The sequence below is a fragment of the Pogona vitticeps genome, chromosome 5 (genome assembly GCF_051106095.1).
Source record: "Pogona vitticeps strain Pit_001003342236 chromosome 5, PviZW2.1, whole genome shotgun sequence".
Lineage (NCBI taxonomy): Eukaryota > Metazoa > Chordata > Lepidosauria > Squamata > Agamidae > Pogona > Pogona vitticeps.
Genome location: NC_135787.1, coordinates 121,993,576 through 122,004,893, shown reverse-complemented (window position 1 = coordinate 122,004,893; position 11,318 = coordinate 121,993,576). Strand labels below are relative to the sequence as shown.

Sequence of the window (11,318 nt, the reverse complement as noted above, 5' to 3'; positions counted from 1 at the left end):
TTCTCCGCCACCATGGGAGGCATCTTGGAGGTTTCCCCCTGCCGCCGCCGATAGTGCCTCCGAAGCATGATCGGTGGCAGCGCGGACCTCCGAGATGCCTCCCATGGCAGCGGAGAAGCCCTGGAAGGCCTCCTGGACTTCCTGCGCCACCACTGCTGGGAGCCAAGCGACAGTGGTAGTGGGGGAAGTCCAGGAGTCTGAGCATGGCCAGGATCGCCCAGCGTGGCTCAGCTCAAAGCAGTGGCAGTGGCAGTGGGGGACCTCCGGATGCCTTCCAGAGCTTCTCCACTGCCATTGGAGGCATCTCGGAGCTCCCCTGCTGCCGCTGATCGTGCCTCCGAAGCATGGCAGCGGCGAAGGCCTCTGGAGGTGCCCCCCCGCTGATGCAGGCTTTCCCAGAGTGGACCAGGCTTACTGGGGAGGGCTTCCCTCGGTAGGCCCGGTCTACCAGCCTTTCCTGGGCAGTAGACCAGGGCTACTGGGGGAAGCCCTCCCCTGGTAGGCCCGATCCACCCTGGGAAAGTCTGCATCAGCAGGGCCGGGGGAGCTCCGAGAGGACTCCGGCAGCAGCACCAAACCCCTTGGAGTCCTCTGGCAGCAGCAATGGTGGTGGCGGGGTAGCTCTGAGAGGCCTCCGCAGTGGAGCCGAAGCCCTTGGAGTCCTCTGGCAGCAGTGATGGTGGACCCCTGGTAGACTTTGAAAAGGCAAGGTTTAATTTTTTAAAATTTATTTTACATTTTTTTGTGTATGGGGGGGGGTGTTTCTTGGGCCGGTTACAGATTAAATGGTTTTCAATGCATTCCTATGGGAAATGCATTTTTGACCTACGGTCACCGTTCCAATACGGATTAATTCTGTAGGTCGAGGGTCCACTGTATAAGAGTCTTATGTAATATTAAATGTTCGAGGTCTTCCAGTTATGCAGCTATTCTGACATTCCCTGTTCTACACTTTCAAATCTGTGAGATAACTGGAGTGAGAAATGCATATAAAATTTAACTCAATATACCCTGCTTCAGTGTAGGTCTATGTGTTGTTTCTGTTATTGTTTTTCACAGTCAAAAGCCACGGTGTTTCCAAGTTTACAGTGCAATACGATTGAAAGAGAAGGGTTTGCCAGCTACACACCATTATCCAAGGGACACCTGAGTGTACCTGCAATGCTTTTGCACTCTTTGGGAAGGCTCCTTCTATGATACACTGGCTGTAATTATGGATAACCCCAATACGTGCTTCTGGTCGGTCATAAATGGGCTTGGAGGCTGGGTGATTCATCCATCTACCCATTCATTCTTTATTTTTATTTTTATTTTTGAGAAGAGAACAATGTTTTGAGAGGAGGAAGATTAGCAACAACAGAAGCTGATTGAGACAAACAGTAACTATTTGATACCAGTAAGAACATGGCCTTTATCATACAGCAATTGTAAAAATGTGGGCAAGGTCAAATTGCAAAACTGAATCAAAGGATGTATGTTATGGAGGGAAGAAGAGAGAAGTGCAAGGGCCTTCAACCTTGCACCTGGACCTCCAGGTGTTGTTAGATTGCAACATCCATCAACCTTCATATTGGCTATGCAAGCCGTGAAGAGTAATCTGTTCCCCACCTCTGGCTTAGTGTCTATTTCCTGGCTAAGTTTGGGAGATCACATAGCATTGTGTCTGCAATGATTCAATGCAGATGGATCAAAGCTGAGATATTTACTGGTAACAAAGCAGCAGAACCTACAACTTTCAGCAGCTCCTCCTTTTTGTTCCCCCAATTTTCTGTATGTTATAACATTTTTTAAAAAGCAACCTGTAAATCTCATGTTAATAGTATTCCATCTATGAACTTGTGTTATTCAGGCTGAACTACTGTAATGACCTTGAGAGGCAGCTGTCTTTAAAGCTATATAGACACCTCAGTGATTGTAAAATATAGCTGCCTGGTTCTTGGAAAGCCTTGTCATTAGTCCAAAACCAATAGATATCTGTGGAAATCCAATGATAGTTAATGAAACACCAATCTTTAGATTTCTCAATCCCATTTCAGATCCAGGATCAGGGTTGAATCAAGAAGCATTTAAATCAGTCTGAATCAAACAGGGTTATTTCTGAATGGACAAACCAGGGTCTAAACAGCACACTCCTGGCTTTTAATTTAAAAGCATTAAATATTACAAATCTTATAATGCAAATATTATAAATGCTATACCAAGATAAGAAAAATGGAGTGACAGCACATTACAGTAGCTAAAACATCATCATGAGAAGTATGTCATTCTATTCTTAAGTTACAACTTGAAAATGTAACCTGCAGAAACAAGATTTATTTAGTATATCCAAGGCATTCACTATCATTATATGCAACTGAAATGCTAGTACCCTGAGGCTCTTGAAAACCTCAGTCACCAACTCTTTGCAACACTGTTGCACCATGCACTGACATACACAATGAGCTTCTGATTCTCCTTAGCCCTAGGCAAGGCTCATTACAAAGGTTGTTCTTTCTCTGCCCTACTTTCAGTTCATTTTATCATGCACAGCTTAAAGCCCTTCTTCTAATTTATTTATTGGTCTGAACACCAAGGAAGCTTTCTATTGTGATCTGCAGCCATAGCAGCTTTTGAAATAGGTCTTAACCTTAATATCCTGCTGAATCTAGCAGACATAATACTTTGGAATATGTGAAAAATACTGACCTAACCTGACAGATGAGGGAGGGGATGCTTCAAAAAAGTGTTCAGTAAGAAATATGGCAAATGCAAGCAAATGCAAGCATTCAATTTGTATTTTGAATTCTGAAGTCAATCTCCTGCATATTGCCTGCTTATTGACCATACATAATACAGTACACATATAAAATAATTCTTTAAAAATATTTCAAGTTCCCACAATAAAACCTTGCAAAATTATTCCAAAAATCTGTTTTATTATTTTACTAATCATTTCTAAAAGACTAGAAACCCAAACAATTAATACAAAAGACCCACAAATGCCCTAGGAAGAAAGTCTTTGTTCCAGAACCCAAGAATATTTCAAGTTTTAAAAATGTTTGCTTGTCACTATGTGCTTATGAAAGATGTTCTTCTCATTATAGGGGACTGGAATGCTAAAGTACAGAGTCAAGAGATAAAAGGAACAACAGGTAAGTTTGGCCTTGGAGTTCAAAACGAAGCAGGGCAAAGGCTAATAGAGTTTTGTCAAGAGAACAAGCTGGTCATCACAAACACTCTTTTCCAACAACACAAGAGGCGACTCTATACATGGACATCACCAGATGGGCAATACCGAAATCAGATTGATTATATTCTCTGCAGCCAAAGATGGAGAAGCTCTATACACAGCAAAAACAAGACCTGGAGCAGACTGTGGCTCTGATCATCAGCTTCATAAAGCAAAATTCAAACTTAAACTGAAGAAAGTAGGAAAAACCACTGGTCTAGTAAGCTACATACAATCTAAACCAAATCCTTTATGAATACACAGTGGAAGTGAAGAACAGATTTAAGGAACTAGATTTGGTGGACAGAGTACCTGAAAAACTATGGATGAAGGCTCAAAACATTGTACAGGAGGCAGCAACAAAAACCATCCCAAAGAAAAGGAAATGCAAGAAAGCAAAGTGGCTGTCCAATGAGGCCTTAGAAATAGCAGAGAGGAGAAGGGAAGCTAAATGCAAGGGAGATAGGGAAAGTTACAGAAAATTGAATGTAGACTTCCAAAGAATAGCAAGGAGAGACAAGAGGGCCCTCTTAAATGAACAATGCAAAGAAATAGAGGAAAATAACAGAAAAGGAAAAACCAGAGATCTGTTCAGGAAAATTGGAGATATTAGAGGAACATTTTGCGCAAAGATGAACATGATAAAAGACAAAAATGGGAGGGATCTAACAGAAGCAGAAGACGTCAAGAAGAGGTGGCAAGAATACACAGAGGAATTATATCAGAAAGATTTGGATATCCTGTACAACCCAGACAATGTAGTTGCTGACCTTGAGCCAGACATCCTGGAGAGTGAAGTCATGTGGGCCTTAGAAAGCCTGGCTAACAACAAGGCCAGTGGAGGTGATGGCATTCCAGTTGAACTATTTAAAATCTTGAAAGATGATGCTGTTAAGGTGCTACATTCAATATGCCAGCAAGTTTGGAAAACCCAACAGTGGCCAGAGGATTGGAAAAGATCAGTCTACATCCCAATCCCAAAGAAAGGCAGTGCCAAAGAATGCTCCAACTACCGTACAATTGCACTCATTTCACATGCTAGCAAGGTTATGCTCAAAATCCTACAAAGTAGGCTTTGGCAGTATGTGGACCAAGAGCTCCCAGAAGTACAAGCTGGATTTCAAAAGGGCAGAGGAACTAGAGACCAAATTGCTAACATGTGCTGGATTATGGAGAAAGCCAGAGAGTTCCAGAAAAACATCTACTTCAGCTTCATTGACTATGCAAAAGCCTTTGACTGTGTGGACCACAGCAAACTATGGCAAGTTCTTAAAGAAATGGGAGTGCCTGATCACCCTATCTATCTCCTAAGAAATCTATACGTGGGACAAGAAGCAACAGTTAAAACTGGATATGGAGCAAGTGATTGGTTCACAATTGGGAAAGGAGTATTACAAGGCTGTATATTGTCTCCCTGCTTATTTAACTTATATGTAGAATACATCATGTGAAAAGCAGGACTGGATGAATCCCAAAACTAAATTAAGATTGGCGGAAGAAATGCCGACAACAATCTGCATAGTCAAAGCTATGATTTTTCCAGTAGTGATGTATGGAAGAGAGAGCTGGACCATAAAGATGGCTGACCGCCAAAAAATTGATGCTTTTGAACTGTGGTTTTGGAGGAGACTCTTGAGAGTACCCTGGACTGCATGGAGATCAAACCTATTCGTTCTGAAGGAAATCAACCCTGAGTTCTCACTGGAAGGACAGATCCTGAAGCAGAGACTCCAATACTTTGACCATCTCATGAGAAGAGAAGACTCCCTGGGAAAGACCCAGATTTTGGGAAAATGTGAAGGCAAGAGGAGAAGAGGACAACAGATGATGAAGCTACCAACATGAATTTGACCAAAAACTCCAGGAGGCAGTGGAAGGCATGAGGGCCTGGCGTGCTCTGGTCCATGGGGTCACAAAGAGTCAGACACAATGACTAAACAACAACAAATGTGCTTATCACAAGTCACATCAATTTTGTAGACCAGCACTGCTTGAAGTTTTTTAAGAAGAGAGAATTGAAGGTCAGTAGCAAACTGCATAGTATTCTGTCTTCCTTGATCTGCCTTTTTCCTTCACTTGGTAACTGTAATCTAGGAAATAGCTGTTACAGATACTTAAATTGTGAATCTATTCTAATGTGTCAGAACAGATGTGCTTGTTTTGCAGGAACTGGTTGTAGATAAGTTGCATGTCCTGAGTGAAAGCTGAATGAATGTAATTATGTGCAGATAGTCAGTAATATATCATTTTCATCCAGGGCAAATCCAGGCACATTGCAGACTTGGTATATGCTATGGTGTCACCAGTCTTGCCTCCAAAAACAACACATTCCAGATTCCCTTAAATCTAGCAAGGAAGCCAGATACCTGGATCAGCCACAGGCTCATTGTCAGATAGTTTGTGATAAAGAGGCCTAATCACTTGCAGAATGACCAGTAAATAAAACGTGAGTAGCTCAGTAGGTTTAAAGCTATAAACATATGCATTTGGTTTGGTCTGAGTGGGAATTCAATAGACTCATTCTTAGAATTCTTAGCCAGTCATTGTACATAGGCTGTGACTGCTAATATTGGATAGATAATGCAAAAGTACATCCCCAAGGCCTTCCAGTCTTAAACATATGGGGGAGGCTTGTAGTTTCAGAGGTTGCTGAAACTCCCATCAGTGTGATAAACAGGAAGAATTGCTGGAGATTCTGGGAGTTAACTTCAAAAACATCTGGACTACCAAATGTTTGCCACCCCGTTCGAGTCTGTCACTCTGTCTGCTACACCACAGTGCCTTTCAATGGCACAATGAAAGTAAGAAGAGGGGACAAAAATTAAAAGAAGCTTCATAATTAATGCATCACAGTCCGAAATCTTAATGGTTACGTTATTCACATAAGAAGAATATATATGTCAGACTTGCGACAAACATCACCAACCACATTTTTTCTAATTCTCAAATTTAAAAAGGCAAATTCTTTTTTAGTACCACCCAGAAATCCACAAAACCTGATATGAGAAAGAGGTTTGTTTCATTCTCTTAACAATGGTGCTATCCTACTGCTACTTTTGCCATTTTTATTCTCATTCTATCACATCTATCACAATGATGTTTGAATGTGTGAGCACGGCCATTTGAGTTTTAATGTTCTTTTTATACAAACTCAGTATGATCCATCATGAACTAGGAAAGAGGAAAAATTGAAAAATACCTTTTTAAAATAACCACATTAGTATGCAAATATGTCCCCATGGCTTTCTCATGTCACATTGCAGTGACAGGACACACACAAGGGCTAAAGAGAAATGAGGAGTCCATCTGTGTGCTTGAGAACACAGTCATCTGCCAGCAACTATGATCCAATCATGCCATGCTTCCTCCTCCTGGAAAAATCTAATTTGAAAAGCAGAAGAGCGATGGTGGTCCATGACTGGCATCTGAGCTAACAATATGTCAGTTGTTGCACAGCTTACAATCTGAGGGCAGGAAACATTGCCATCCATTGCCATGGAAGCACTGCCAAGAAGAACGTGTTTTTGTCAGGGTCGGCTGTAGTGGAGTACACAGTTTGACAAGCAAGCACCGATGCCATCCTCCTGGTGAAATTCAGTTGCCAATTATGCAGCATCTATCAAGGGATATTTTCAAATGATACAAATTAATTGATAAGTGCCTGCAGGGGAAAGAAAACCCAAGAGTCTACCCACTGCATTTTCATTCTGGCTTGAGCAATTTACCTACTTTACTCTCTGATTAAGCAACATACATATATGAATAATGATCAGGACAGATATTGGGAGCTTACTTTAGCTACATAATCCAGAGTTTTGTTTTATATTCTACTACAGCAATTATCTTCACTGTACCCAGTAGGCTAGGTAAAACTGACTAAAGAACATGCAGCATTACTGGTTTTTATCCATGTTTCATTGACTCTCAGGGCCATGATCCATATTAAATGCTGAAGTTGTGTGTGCTAAGTTACTTGTAGATCTAGCAATACAGAGCAGCAACAGAAAAATCTCCCAGAATTTTTTTTTATGGAAAAGTATTTTTGATAGAATAAAACCCATTCACTTTTATATTTTATATACAATGTTGCTGTTTTATCATATCCCTATCAGCAGGCATGTGAACATTTGTCAGATTCCTTTGTTACAACATTTCTTAGAAATCTCTAATATTTCCCAAGCTCTTTTTCTCCCAGTTTTTGTACTTTTTCCCATTAATCAAAGGGAAATTCATTTATTTGTCATCCAAGTTGCCAGGCAATGGTCCTGGGCTCAGGGACAGAATGATCACACAAACACACAACATTTAAGGAAGAACAGGCCACAACTTTATTCCTAACAGCTTCCTGTAATACTGGCGCTAGCATGGATGATGGATCAATGTCAGTTGACCTGTCAGCCAAATGATGTGTAACCAAGATAAATGGAAAATAAAATTAACGTGAATGTCTGTGTGGCCCCTTCCAGCATCCCTAAAGCAGAGAGTTCACAGTCTTCCAAGTGAGCCTCAAAATATATCTCTGCGCCAGCCCCTTAAAGAGAATCCACTAGGGAGGGTCAAACACCTGACTGACTCTACCACCATCTGTCCTGACTTGTACCCATGCTTCCAAATGATTCTGACAAAGACATGACAGAAGATTCATAACCCTTTATTTGCTTTCTAAACACCAAATGGACAAAGGGTGGGCAGACAGAAGAAGACTGGAAGCAGAGTAGGCCAGCTTCATGGCCAAGGACCTCTATTTATTTCCGTACAGGTGGACCAGATTTGAACCTACCAATCCGGACAGCCTGTGGGAAGGAAAACACTGCCCTCAGCCCACCGGATTGGCTAGGATCTCCTGTCCTCTTTGTCCTTTGTGTGGCCATGCAGCATCCTGGGAAGGGACAGCTGACATTCCCAACATGGCAACCACCACATTGCCTCTGCCGGCCACCAGCATTCAACAACAAATGCAGCTGCCTGTTGAGTTACTGTATATATATATATTAATATTAATTTCTCGCATACCTTAAAAACCCTAGTAGAGTTACTATGGCCGTAATCCTCTTACCAAGTTACACTGGCAGAGCACAGTGTGTCTTTTTGAGGTGAATAGCACCAAGTTAAGAAATCAGACTGCTTTAAACTGTTTTTGAATAGCACCAACTCAGGCTGCAAGGGGTCACACATGACTGGATATACCTCCATATCCAAACCATAAGTGTGTAACTGACAATATCTATGGCAATTTCTTCACTTGCAAAAATTTACTACCAAAAACTACCCAGCTGCATCTCTATACAAGAGAATGTTGGGCTATAAGTCAGATGTGACTTGATGGCACCTAACACATATCTTGCTATTGAAGGTCTGTTTTCCAGGTCCTAAGTGTGGTACAACACCAAGAATGTTTGTCGGACTCTCTGTGTTAGTTATGTTGAATATCCACCAGCTATATCTGAGATGCCCCATCAAACAATAACACTCATTGGCTATTCTCACTCAAGTCACTTCCTTAGCCTGAGATAGCATTACACAATTACTGCGAAGTCAACATGAAAACAATGTCAAAACCACAACAATCTTATGAAAATAAATTGTAGAATATAAGTGTACAAAGCAGAATGAGCAGTCAATATCTGATCACATTCCTCATTTTTCTGCACTATTCCAGAGTTACTGATGGTTACATTCTGTTTTGTGCAAACCATTTTCTCCCATCATTTGTTTCTATACTAGCAATAATTTATAGGAAAGATCAATATAAGGATTAAGGACTCTTGGAAATCCATACTGTGTAAAGAACATTATTTTTCAGATACTGTATTATGAAGGCATAGTACAGTTCATTGTGTTCTTTGATCAAACTTCATTACCAATAATAAGGGTCAGCTGTGGTCCAACTATGAGGATTCCTTATTGCAGAATTTTGGTGTGAACAACTTGACAACTTTAAGATATCTGGCAAACCATAGCCTATGTATATATTCTTAAAGATCTATCAAAAGAAATTAATTCCACATGAATGTTAACTGTGGGGAAAAAAATCTTTTCATGTCATCTGCATATCAACTTTTCAATTAACATCAGTTCAGTGAAGAAAAGAATCAGGCTTCAGAAACAGGCTTTTATTCCCTTTCTTTTCCAACTATATTTTCAACAATTAATTGATTTTTGCATTTAAAAGTACATGCACAGAATGTACATATATATATCTGCCCAAAAACTAAGCAGCCTCATTTTGGCATGTTACCTTTTTTATGACAGTACCAACCTGCCTAAATGCATTGTACTGCTACTGTATTTTTCACCATCAGTTGATGAGTTATAAGAAGCATTTCGCCATAATTAGAGAATAATTGGGGCTTCACTTGTGAATACAGTCAATTTCTGAGCCTTATAACTTGGGTGGAGCAGGTGTCACAGGTGGACAATCTCAAGGAGAGAACTGCTCAGGCATATGTCAACATCAAAACCTTAAATTGGCATGGAAGTGTGTAGGCAGCCAGTGCAGGAAGGCCAGGACTGGGAAGATATGATCATATCTCAAGGAACTTGAAACCAGTCTGGCCGCCGTACTTTGTACTTGTTGCAGCTTCCATGCTGTCTTCATGTAGACTCGGCCTTCCTTAACAGGTCATCCAGCAGGGCAACCATAAGTGTTTCAGTCTCATAATGCAGCCTGAACTGCAACTGAAATGGATAAAGACTACCAGTATTCTCCAAGAACACCTGCAGCTGGTCTGCCACCACTCTCTCAATCAGTTTCCCCATGAATGGTATATTGGCAAATGTTTGAAATTTGTTCAAATCATCCATCACCAAATTGGTGTTTTCTAAAATGGGCCTAGCTATTGTCTCTTTCAGACAAGATAGCATATAACCCTCTTGAAAAGAGGAATAATTATATGAATACCCCATTCTACCATTACCTCTTTGGCTGATTTCAAAAGCCAGGAGGAACATGGGTCCAAATCGTGAGGTGGTGGCTTTACAATGTATAAGAGCCTTGTCAGCATAATCAGACATAGTAGGCTGGAATTGATCTAATACAACTGCATAAAATGGTGCATCAAATTTCCTGATATAATCTATTTCCTCACTAGTGGAGTCATGATCCCAGTAAATGGCCTCAATCTTTGCTTAAAAATGTGTTGTGAAACAGTTAACAGGTGGTTGCATCTGACTGAGGAGTATACATGTATTGTGGCATCCAGCAGCCATGAGGCTGCGAAACATTTGATAGGATGCCACCTAGTGGTTAGCTGCCTCATAAATAAGCCTGGTGTGCATGCACATTTCACTGCTTAAATGGCTTTACAATATTTGCTGGACATCCTTTTCACTGTACAGTGGTGCTCTGTTTTTGCAATGGTTCATGCATGCTTCCTTTGCTTTTTTGCTTCGTTCTCTTTGCATTCTGATCTGCTCTGTTTGTTTTTGCAATGATTCATGCACGCTTCTCTTGCTTTTTTGCTTCATTCTCTTTGCATTTCTGCTCTGCTCTGTTTGTTTTTGCAATGGTTCATGCATGCTTCCCTTGCAAATCAGAAAAGTTTTTGTAAGGGTCTGTGCTGGCTTGGTTTAAAATGTGTTGGTTTAGCATGTGTTTTAGACTTCAAACTCTCTCCCTCCCCCATTGTCTTCTCTCTCTCTGTCTCCCTCCTTTCCTGCCCTTTTTTTAACCTAAATCATCTTAGGTTTTTAAAAAAATCTCCCCCTAGTGGTAGAGGACAGATTAACCGGTTTTTCATTAGTTCCTATGGGAACGAATGCTTTGACTTACAAACCGTGCCTTGACATAAGAACAAAAAACAGCCAGAACAGATTAATCGGGTTTCAGTGCGTTCCTATGGGAAATGCTGTTTTGACTTATGAAAGTTTTGACTTCTGAACACCATTCCATTACGGATTAAGTTTGTAAGTCAAGGCACCACTGTAGTTAAATTCACATCTGAGTGAGCTTTCCTCCAAGTGCTCTCTAGCCTTCTCCTCACTTGTTTCATGGCTCATTCATAAACCAAAGTGAGGGATGAGCCCTAAAATGGAAAGGGTGTTTGGATGCTATCTTGTCTACTGCCTAAGTCACCAACAAATACCATTTGATGACCTGGGCTTTGACAGG

The 11,318-nt window shown here is 41.0% G+C and overlaps 1 protein-coding gene across 3 annotated transcripts in view; it reads right to left on the bottom strand.

Moving 5' to 3' along the window:
• TAFA5 (TAFA chemokine like family member 5) overlaps positions 1-11,318 on the bottom strand; it is a 418,878-nt gene that overhangs the window by 355,070 nt on the left and 52,490 nt on the right. The window lies entirely within an intron of this gene.